Source organism: Lontra canadensis, unplaced genomic scaffold (genome assembly GCF_010015895.1).
Source record: "Lontra canadensis isolate GAN:19392208 unplaced genomic scaffold, GSC_riverotter_1.0 scaffold20, whole genome shotgun sequence".
Lineage (NCBI taxonomy): Eukaryota > Metazoa > Chordata > Mammalia > Carnivora > Mustelidae > Lontra > Lontra canadensis.
In genome coordinates, this window is record NW_022631014.1 from 24,309,437 (window position 1) to 24,321,482 (window position 12,046).

The 12,046-nt window shown below is 38.1% G+C and overlaps 1 pseudogene; it reads left to right on the forward strand.

Annotated features, from left to right (window-relative positions):
* Positions 1-310: 310 nt before the first annotated feature.
* On the forward strand, positions 311-424 carry LOC116869832 (annotated as a pseudogene).
* The last annotated feature ends 11,622 nt before the right edge of the window (positions 425-12,046 follow it).

Genomic DNA, 12,046 nt, shown 5'->3' on the forward strand with positions numbered 1-12,046 from the left:
GGCCCAATATTTTCCTCATCTAAAATCTGATGATAATAACCTATTAGGTGAATATTGTACTGGGTAAAGGGTGCAAGGGAGATTTCTCTTGACTTTCATGTATGTTTGAAAGTGTCCATTAGAAAAATTGTAACGTCAGTCTTATTTTGGTACTGTCTCTGGGGTGACTGGCAGAAACACAGATTCACTCTGGAGAAGTATGTGTTTCAACCAAGCCTCATAAAGTGTTCACAGATAAAGGCCATTGAAAATGAGCTCAAAATTCAAAATCACAAAATTCACAAGGAACCAAGATGTCAAGAGTGAGTCAAGCTTTGCGCAGTGGCAGTATCGTAGCCAATGAGGTTTATCCAAGGTGCAATTACTGCTAATTGAAAACTTTTCCCAATACCCCGCCGTGAAGACTTGAAGACTGAGTCAATAGGAAAACAAACAAACAAACAAACAAACACCAGAATTAAATTCTGTTTTAATCACTTTTAGATGGTATAATATTTGGATATAGAACATAAGTCAAGTATGTTTAAAATATTTTTAAAATGAGAGCACCTTGGTGGCTCAGTCAAGCAGCCAACTCTTGATTTTGGCTCAGGTCATGATCTCAGGGTGGTGAGATCAAGTCCCGCATCAGGCTCTGTGCTCAGCAGAGAGTCTGGTTGAGCTTCTCTCCCTCTGCTCCTCCCCCTGCATGTGTGCTCTCTTTCTCTAAAATAAGCAAATAAATCTTAAAAATATTTTAAAAATAAAAGGTGGTTGAGAAAATAAGAGAGAGGGATGATACTCTATTAAAAAGAATCCTTCCATATCTGGGAAAATAACGAAGTAGAATTTATAGAAATTGAAGATGTAGTTATGGAAATTGTCAGTGGAAAGGTTAAACAGGAGACTGAACATAGCTGAAGAGAGAACTGATAAGCTGGGAGACAGATAAAGGAAGAATACAATTCAAGTGACAAATAGGATGGGAAATGTGAACAAGGTTAGCAGCCTCAAAAGATAGCAAGAAAGAGTTCAATGTATGTGTACTTTTAATTTCAGAGAGACAAAAGAGAGACCAGGGCAGAGAAAATATTCAAAGAGATAATAACAGAATTTTCCAAAGTTGATACAAGAAATAGATCCAAAGATTCAGAGAGCACAATGAAGACTATATAGCAAACTTTTAAAGAATTGGCAGAACTTCAAAAACAAAACAAAAAATTAATAGCAAACAAAGAGAAAGGACAGGTTAGTTACAAGCAGTAACTATCAGACTGACCATAGATTCCTCATTAACAACAACAAAAGCAAAGGACAGTAAAATGCTGTCTTTAAACTGTTGAGAAAAAAGAACTACTAACATGGAGTTTTAAACTACTTAAACCTATCCTCAGACACAATATAATAATATTTATAAAATGTTAATATAAAAACATGTATAAACTAACAAAAATTGAGGAATTTATTTCCTAGAAGCTTGAACTTAAGGAACTTCTAAAGACTGTCCTTCTGTATGGAAATTGACCCAGAAGGAAGAACTGTGGTACAATGAAGAATGGGGCTTAAAGATCTGATAAACCTAGACTGCCAGGTGCAGTTGTAGAAGTTGTGTACTGCACAGAAGTGTCACATTTGGGGATGCCAGTTACATAAGTAGACAGTGTAGCTTCTAAGTTTACTAGGTACTCTGATATTAGGTGGTGTATGTATGAATGCTGCTTCTCACAGATGGAGATAAGTTTTTTGAGAAAGAAGCTCCTTTACCTAATTTGCACAAAAATACTGTATAGGTTAGTAGCAGCCCTGTGGAAGCATGTGGGTAAATCTAAACAAATATTGATTGCATAGAACACCAACAATAGAGGTGTTGGTTTATGATATAAAAAGAAATAAGAAGAAAAAAATACTGGATAGAAATGAAATTTAAGAAGAGACAGGTTGTCAGGTTGAAAGTATTCTAAAGTCTTTCTGTTGTTCTGGAGTACTGAGAGATTTGTAAAGGTTGCCTCAAAAAACCCAACAACTTTACCACATGAGGTGTTTTAAATTAGAGCAGAAGCACTAATGTGCTCCACTCACCACCAAAAGGATGTGGATGAAGAACAGAAGGAAGCATCCAGCTCTGGTGGAGGCAGGGAGGCAGAGATGTGGAGCTCTCCACCTAGAGCTGCATCTGCCAGGGCTGCCCCCAGAACGCCTCCCTGCTGGCCCCACTTAGCTTCTTCAGCTCCAGGAACATACCTCCTCCAATGGCTCCAGAGGCAACCCCAGACCCCACCTGGATGCCTAGATGGGCAAGAGGTCAGTAAACTGCAGCCTGTACCCTGTGAATGCAGCACACCCCTTGGCTGGCTCTGTGTGAACCAGAGCCACTCGCAGAAAAGATGGATTATTTTTTTAAAGCCCCAAATTACTGAAGGTTACATAATATGTCATTTATCTGAAGTTTAAAAACATGAAATTAGGATATATTCATATGTAGGAATACTATAAAGGTCTGTCTGGAATTTATCAATCAAATTTAGGATAGTGATTGCTGTTAGGGATATGGGAGGAAAATGTGATTGGGGAGAAGTAAATACTGGCTTTCAATGATACTTTAATGTTTTATATCTTATACGGAGTGATGGGTGCATGTATATTCAATTGTATTATTCTCTAACCTTTTTGATCTATTTGAAATACATCATAATGAATCAAGGCAGATACGGGTCTTCAGATTGGAGAAGCTCATCATGTACCAAGCAGGGTTAATAATAATGTGTCAACACCTACAAACATCAAAATGGAATGACAGGGCATCAAAGATAGAAAGAAAAATCAAAATAGCATTAGAGGGTAATTGAAAAAAAAGAGAGAAATAAGAACAAATAACATTAGACTTAAAAGTGACATAGTTGTAGATATAGAATTTTGTAAATCTTATGAGAGTGAGTGAGTATATTTATTCCAATGATTTTGCAACTAATTTTGTAAACTAATATCAGCAAATACAAAGTGCAAAGAGAATAGAAAAGGAACTAAAATACTACATAGACCAATGATCAATGAAAAAATAAGATTGTTAATATAACCAATTCCAATTACACATGTAAGGAGCTGGGAAGCTGCCCCTCCATCCTGACAAAAGGTAAAACCTGAACAGATTGAAAAACCAACATCTCCACGAGAATCCTCAAGAGAGGTGAGAACACAGGGCCCTCAAAATCATATAGACAAATACGGGAAGTCACAACTTTATGGATGTTGACAAACTGATTCTAAAGTTTATGTGAAATGACAAAAGACCCACAAAAGCCATCACAATACTGAAGAAGTACGAAGTTGGAGGATTGACACTACCCAACTTACAGACTTACTATAAAACTATGATCAAGACAGTGTGGTATTGACAACACATAGACAAATAGATCAAGGGAATAAAATAAGAGAGCCCAGAAATAGACCCCTGTAAATATATTCAACTGATATCTGAGAAAGGAGTAAAGGTAATATAAGAGCAAAGAGAGTCTATTCAACAAATGTTGCTGGAAAAACTGAACATCCATAGGCAAAAAAACGAATCTAGACCCATATCTCACACCATTCACAAAAATTAACTCAACATGAATCATAGATCTAAATGTGAATGCAAAACTATAAAACTTCCAGAAGATAACATAGGAGAAACCCAGATGATCTTTGGTTTGGCAGTGACATTTAGATAATACAAAAGGCGTAATCCATGAAAGAAGGAACTGAGAAGCTGGACTTAATTAAAATTAAAAATATCTTCTCTGTGAAAGACACTCTCAAGAGAATGAAAAGACAAGTGACAGACTGGGAGAAAATATTTGCAGAAGTCACATCTGATAAGGGATGGTTACCCAAAATATACAAAGAACTTTTCAAATTCAACCGTAAGAAAACAAACAACCTGATTAAAAATAGGTCAAAGGCTTTAATAGACACCTCACAAAAAAGATATATATATATGAAATAAACACATGAAAGGGGGATGCCTTAAATCAGATGTCATCACGGAATTGCATATTAAAAACAACGATGAGAGACTACTACACACCTGTTAGAGTGCTCAAAATCCCCAACACGGACAACACCACATGCTGCTGAGAATGAGGAGCAGCAGGAACTCTCATCCATTGCTGGTGGGAATGCAAAATGATACAGTGACTTTGGAAGACAGTGTGGTCGTTTTTATAAAATTAAACATACTCTTAACATATGGTCCAGCAATTGAACTTTTTGGTATTTACCCGAAGGAATTGAAAGTTTATGTGCACACAGATACTTGCACAGGGGTAGTTTTTAGCATCATTATTCACAAATGCTCAAACCTAGGCACGACTATGGTGTTCTTTAGTAGCTGGAATGGATAAATATACTGTGGTGTATCTAATGTCCACAGTAGCCAAACTATGGAAAGAGCCCAGAGGTCAATGGACAGATGAATGGATAAAGAAGATGCAGCATAGGGGCGCCTGGGTGGCTCAGTGGGTTAAAGCCTCTTCCTTCGGCTCAGGTCATGATCCCAGGGTCCTGGGATCGAACCCCGCATTGAGTTCTCTGCTCAGCAGGGAGCCTGCTTCCTCTTCTCTCTCTCTGCCTGCCTCTCTACCTACTTGTGATCTCTGTCAAATAAATAAATAAAATCTTTAAAAAAAAGAAGATGCAGCATATGTATGTGTATATGTGTATATATATACACACATACATATGCTGATATACATACCTATACACATACACATACACACACACACACACACACATATATGCAGTGTATACACTGACACATACAGACACACACACAGTGGAATATTATTCAGCCATCAAAAAGAATGAAATCTTGCCATTTGCAATGATGTGAATGGAGCAAGAGGGTATCATGCTAAGTGAAATAAGTCAGCCAGAAAAAGACAAAGACCATATGATTTCCTTCAAATGTGGAATTTAAGAAACAAAACATGAAATTGGGGAAGGGAAGGAAGAACAAAAGGGTAGGTAGGTGAGGGGATGGTAGGTGATGGGCATTAAGGAGGGCACTTGAAGTAATGAGCACTGGGTGTTGTATGCAATTGAAAAATCACTGAATTCTACTCTGAAACTAATAATACACTATATGTTAATTAAATTGAATTTAAATTAAAAAAATTTTTTAAATGTTTTAAAAAATCTGGTGCATCTAGACAATGGAATCTTATTCAGTGCTAAAAAGAAAGAAGTTATTAAGCCATGAAAACACATGGAGGAACCCTAAGTGCATATTACTAAGTGAAAGAAGCTAATCTAAAAAGGCTGAAAATACATAGCATACAAATGCCACTACATGGCATTCTGGAAAATTATGAAGATAGTAAAAAGACCCACAGTTTCCAGGGGCTGGGAAGAGAGGAATAGGTAGGGCACAGAGGACTTTTACAGCAGTGAAACTTATCTGTATGATGCTATACTGATTGATACACGGGATTACCCATTTATACAAACTCATAGAATGATCAACACCAAGAGTGAACTCCAAGGCAGACTATGGACTTGGGGAATAATGATATGTCAATGTAGATTCATCATGTGTAACAAATGTACTGCTCTGGTGGCGGATGTTGATAATGGGGAGGCTGCGCAGTGTGGGGGTGGAAGGTATATGGGAAATATCTGTACCTTCCTCTGCATTTGGCTGTGAGCCTAAAGCTGCTCCAAAAAGAAAACATCCACAAAAAGTTGGTCTTCTAAAATTCTTTGAAGGTTTAGAAAATGCATCTTGTATATTCGAAAGTTGGGACGTTTGAAGATTATAAACAAAACTAATCCAAGGAGTACACCACTTATTTTAACTAGCATAGTCTTGACATGAAAAGTAGACAAAGACAACAAAAGGAAATAAAATTATATACCAAATTCACCTATGAACACCAATGTACAAGTCTTAAATAAAATATTTGCAAATCCAACCCTCTAGATGCTGCAGTATTATGAGGCACACTTTTTTTTTTTTTTGAAGATTTATTCATTTATTTTAGAGAGAGCATGTGAGCAGGTAGAGGGGCAGAGGGAGAGAGAGAAAATCCCGAAGCAGTCTCCCTGCTGACCGCAGAACCCCATGCTGGCTAGATCCCAGGACCCTGAGATCATGACCTGAGCCAAAATCAAGAACCAGCCGCAACTGAGCCACCCAGGGACCCCTCAAAAGGCACACCCTTCATTCATTCTCTGTAGGTTGTCACAGACGCTCATGTTCTCCAGTCAGTATCTTCAGGCATGACTCTCCTGAATTTTACTGCTACTTAATGTCATATTGTCAGGATTTATAAGCATCTCAAGGTTACAATGTTGAAAACCAACACTGATTACTCTTGCTTCCTCTTATGACTACATAATCTGTCTCCTCATCTTGGTTAACGGCAGCTCCATCCTTCTTTTCTTCAGAGACCTTGGAATCACCCTTGACCTCCTTTCATGCCCTCTATCGTCTTCTTTGTTTTTCTAGATGATATGGTATAGAATTGGTGTTAATTTTTCTTTAAGTATTTGGTAAAATTCTCCAGTGACACCATCTGTGAATGATGATTTCTCTTTTGGGAGCTTTCAAATTATGAACTTAAAATTTCAGTGGCTTTATGCAGATTATCGCCTCTATCTTTGTTGAGTGTGGTTTTCAAGGAATTGATTCATTTATCCCACTCAAATTTGTGAGCAGAAGTTTGTAATATTCCCTTACTTTCCTTTTCATGCCTGCAGGATCTGTGGTGATTTGTGTGTTTTCCTTTTAGTTTTGTCATTCTTTTTTTTTTTAAATATTTTTATTTATTTATTTGACAGAGAGAGATCACAAGTAGACGGAGAGGCAGGCAGAGAGAGAAAGAGAGGGAAGCAGGCTCCCCGCTGAGCAGAGAGCCCGATGCGGGACTCGATCCCAGGACCCTGAGATCATGACCTGCGCCGAAGGCAGCGGCTTAACCCACTGAGCCACCCAGGTGCCCCTAGTTTTGTCATTCTTGCCAGAAGTTTTTTCAAAGAATCAGCTATTTGTTCCATTGATTTTTCTCTATTGTTTTATCTCTTATATATAGCACATATTTAAGTCTTACTTTTTAACCCCATTGGAAGTATTATATTTTGTTATAAATAAATATATCCTATGTGCATAATATTTTTTGATTAAGGAGTTTGAACATATCACTCTACGTCATGCTGTTTTTAATCATTCACTATATTGTTTCTATTCTTTTTGTTTTCCTTGTATGTGTGTGTGTGCATGCATATATATGTGTGCTTGCCTTCTCAAAATTTGGGATGTTCAAATTTCATCTATTTTGAAAAAATTTTATAATGCTAACATAAAAACTACCCTAAAGTTGTATATAATAACTTAAAATCATTTTTAAGATATCCCTTCGTGGTAATGTCTACTTATTTCCCAATGTGAAATTTGAATAATTACACATTTATACTTCTAACTTCCCTCTGTATCATATACCACTGGATTTGTGTTCATTATATGATTATTTTTCATGTTTACTTTTACGATTTTACAATATACAGACACAACTTACTAGCTAGCTTTTTATTAGTAGTGTGTTTATTGTCTGCCTCCCGTGAAATTTGAGAAAACTGGAGAGTTTAAACTGCTCTGCACCACTGAATCTTTCCCTTCATTTCTTGATTTTTATTAGTAATATTATTTACATTGTCATGGTTTTTAACATTTAAATTCTGTTCTGTAACTAACATTTCCCTAGTTTAGCCTTACTTCTATGTGTAAATGGGTTTGATGCTCACCACCAGTCCTTTTACCTTGGCCCTTCCATTTGTCTTTTGAAAGATTGATATTTTGAAGAAAGTCGTATTCCCTAATTTTCGTATATTTGGTCATATTTTTGTATGTCATTACTCTTGAATGACAACTCTGCTGGAATAAATTCACCCTAAATTGGTTACATTTTTTTTCTTTGATGACTTTGTGGACACTGACTTCCTGTCTTCTAGTATTGAATATTGTGTAGACAAGTCTAAAGCAAAGCCGATTCTCTCTCTGCCTCATGACTCCATGAATAAGTTGGTAAAATAAAAGTTTACAGCATTTGAAAGAAATAAAAAATATGAAAGACAAAGAAGAACCTACAGAGGCATAATCAGTATCCTTAAAAAAGAGAATAAAATACTACAAAATACTCAAGTTATAGCAGAAGAAAACTTTACTGAAATGAAAAAAAATTTGAATATGGAGATTAAAAACCTTTGCTACACTACCTTATCCCTGTTTTGCAAGTTTCATTCTTTTTTATCTGTTTTTAATACTACTTTTTTAATATTCAGTGAGTGTCAAAGTCGGGGGGAGCAAGAGGGGAGGGGTGGGGGGAGAGGAAGAGAAGCAGACTGCCCGGTGAGTGTAGAGGCACTGATCCTGCATGATTTCATGACCCCTGTGATCATGACCTGAGCCAAAATCAAGAGTCAGATGCTGAAATGACTGAGCCATCAGGTGCCCCAGTTTTTAATATTACTTTTATTTTTTAAATACTTTTTTTTGGAGATCTGCCAGATCATTTTTCACCTTCTTCTGTTACAATATCATCCCTTCTTTGAATGTTTATTCTCTTCTTTGAGCTCTTTTTTCAGTAAATATATATATATACATACATATATATATATATGTATATATGGCTACTGTTCTCTTGCATGGAGAAGCATTGGTCTATAAATTTTCCTCTGCTTTGTTGCATGTTTCCTGGCATAAATTATTTATCATTATTTATCTGCTTTTTGTTTGTCATGTTGGTATCATTATCTTATTCTTCTGGCATATTTACATATATTTTGCATCATTTCCTTTCACATTACTTATTTTGTAATGGAAGCTAATGCTTTCTTGGTCAGCTCTTTGTTGTAGGAATTAATCAGTGTGGAGAAGAGATGAGGGGAATAAATTGGATCAGAAGCCACTTGGACTTGGGTGGATGGTCTCCAAAGACTTTTCAACAAGACTTAATCCAGAGGGAATGGATTTGCTGCAGGTTAGCAGGAAGTCCCCTTGATTCAGGTTGAAGTTCAATATATTTCTTGCAATGATCAAGGGTTCTTGTCTCCAGCTAACTGACATACCAAACACAGAGTTGCTTGTCACTTTTTTTCCCCTGCCCTACCCATGGAGGGCCTGCTTTTGGGCAGAGATAGTGTGTACAATTTATCACCTAATGGAGCAACCCATGACCAATGAGAGCAGAAGCTGGCAGATACATGATGCCCTCTTCCATCCCACAGCCACACCAAATTTAAAGTACATTCCACATGGTCCTAAGAAATCCTAATAGGAACAGGCCCCAGATGACCACAACAATAACCAACTGTAGAACACATATCCCATTGGTTTTTCCTCTTGCTCCATATGCCTCATTTCTATATGCCTGTTCCCCAAAAGAACTTCCTAGACTAAACCACCTGGTATAAACTGATCTCTTAGGCTCCCGTTTTTCAGACAGCAGCTCTCTTTTAAGAGTGTGGCTTGGAATTTTGGCTATTTTTACTTTCATCAAAGTCCCCATTGGCCTCTGTCCTGACTGTATAAGGCATCTTGAAATGGTAGGCGCCTTGGAGTACGTGTCTTTAAAGCCCTAGTATTCACCTTGGGACCTGTCATCCATAGGTATTCAGTAAATATTGAATGAAGGAATGAATAAAGACAAGCAGAAAGTTGCATTCTCTTTATTGGGGATAATAAGAATGTGGTGGCTCACAGAGATATGGTAATATCATATGGAAATAATAGTTCAGTCTAGAGAGTTAATTTCCACTCTTCCTCTTATCAACTATGGCCTTAATTAAGTTCTTTAACCTATATGAGCCTCATTTTTTTCCTCTATAAAAAAGAACAATGATACTTATTTCATCAGGTCATTGCAAAAATTGAATGAGGCTGTCTATATAAAGCACTTAGCACTATGCCTGGAGTTTTGTAAATACTTACATATGCTTGCTGCTATTATTATTATTATTATTACCATTATTATTATTACTGCTACCATCTTGTATTCTTCCAATCAGGGAGAAAATAAATTGAGCTTCTGTCAGTTAAACAGAAGAGGATTTGCTGATCTGGGCATTAAAACTTTTAACCCAACTCAGGTTTGGCAAGAGTCCTAAATGGCTCCCTTAATAACTTAGATCTATGAATTATGGGAAATTATGGGAATTATGGGAAAAGTGGGAAATTATGGGAAATAAAAAAGTGGGAAATTATGGGAAAAATTATGGGAAAAGAAGAATATGCTTAAGAATGGGTGAGGTATAAGAACCTAAACTCTCTCCCCCATGTCTGGGTGTGGAGGGATGGGGCAGGCAAGAAAGATGTTATCTAAGGACATCATGGCATTCCATCTGTCCAACATCTCATGCTGATCTGCAGGGAGCAAGAGAATGGTCCTTCTGGGATAGCTCAGTTAGAGGTCAGCTCTGGAGTGGACATGGGATAAGGGTGCTCCTAATCATGCTTTTGGTACTCCAAATGGATGGGCAGATGACATTTCTGAGCACCTGGCTGGGCGCCATCCAAATGGTGGGGGCCCTCTATACCTTAGCAAAACCTGCTGGGAAGGTATAATCTGAGGAGGGTGGGGACTAAGGACCAGGGAGGAGCTCCCTGCCCTAGTAGAGTTAAGTGGGCCCTTAAGGCAGATGTCCTCAGGCAGTGGGTCCTCAGGCAGATGAGCAAGGCAGTCTGGGTTGCTGCTGCTACTGCTGCTATACCCACAGAAGACTGTACCATTCCACTAAGCTGGTGTGGCGGTGTGGATAAAAGGTTAAGCCAGATGCACCGGGGCAGAGGAAGGGCAGATGGCACTATGGAGGTGATGGGCACGTGGTTTCCGTATGCCACATCCGTGATGCCATGGGAAGCTGGGCAATACAGGCAATGAACATGATCCCATGTCTGCCCCTTTCCAACTATATGACATGGGCAAATTGTTTCCTTTCCCTGGATCCAGTGCCTTCATCTGTTAGCTTGGGAGGTGGAACTCATTCTATTACTCCACAAATATTATTTGAGTGGCTATGATGAGCCACATGCTGTTGTAAAGCCCTAGAGACATACTTATAAAGAGGATAAATTTATCAATGAAGACTAGATTTGGCCTCATATAATAGAAAGCCCAAAGAACAACTGCTTAAATAAGATTGGGGATTTACTTGTTTATAAAGCAAGCCCAGATCAGAGCTGTTATGGTGGTTCTGTAGTCACCAGGCACACAGGATTTTTGTTTCTCTGTAATGTTATTCTTATGCTATTTTATCATCAAGGTCACCTCATTGTCCCAGCATAGTTAATGTAACTCCAGCCATCATATCACATATCAGGCAGGAATAAGGAAGAAGGGAAATGGACAAAAGGAAGCTCCTTCCCTCTAAGAGCTTTCCAAGAAGCCCACAGCATTATTTCCTCCATTGAATTGGCTACTTCTATCAGCAACGCAGTTTGGGAAATGTGGCTTTGCAAACTAGGTATGTTGCCACACCCATCATCATAGGAGCTCTGTTTGTAAGGATGACAGAAAGAAATATGACCCAGAAATCTCTACCACAACAGACAAGTTCCTGATTCTCGGGAGATCATGTTCCAGAAGAGAAAGTTAAATAACCAACAAGAAAACAAATTAAAAGGTAATTTCCAATGGCAGTAAGCTCTGTCAAGGAGACAATATAGTGGGGTGCCTGGGTGGCTCAGTCGTTAAGCGTCTGCCTTTGGCTCAGGTCATGTTCCCAGGGTCCTGGGATCAAGCCCTACACTGAGGTCCCTACTCAACAGGAAGCTTACTTCTTCCTCTCCCACTCCCCCTGCTTGTGTTCCCTCTCTCGTTGTGTCTCTTTCTGTCAATAAATAAATAAAATCTTAAAAAAAATAAAAGAAAACAATATAGTGATGAAATAAAGTGAGAGGTAGGATGGTGGTGGAAATCCAATGTAGCTGGGGAAGACAAAAATTATCCTTGAGAGGAACAAGTTCTAAAAACCCTTCTAATTTTGACATTCTGCAATGTCAAATGGTGTCTGAGTGACCTTACCCCACCCCACCCCC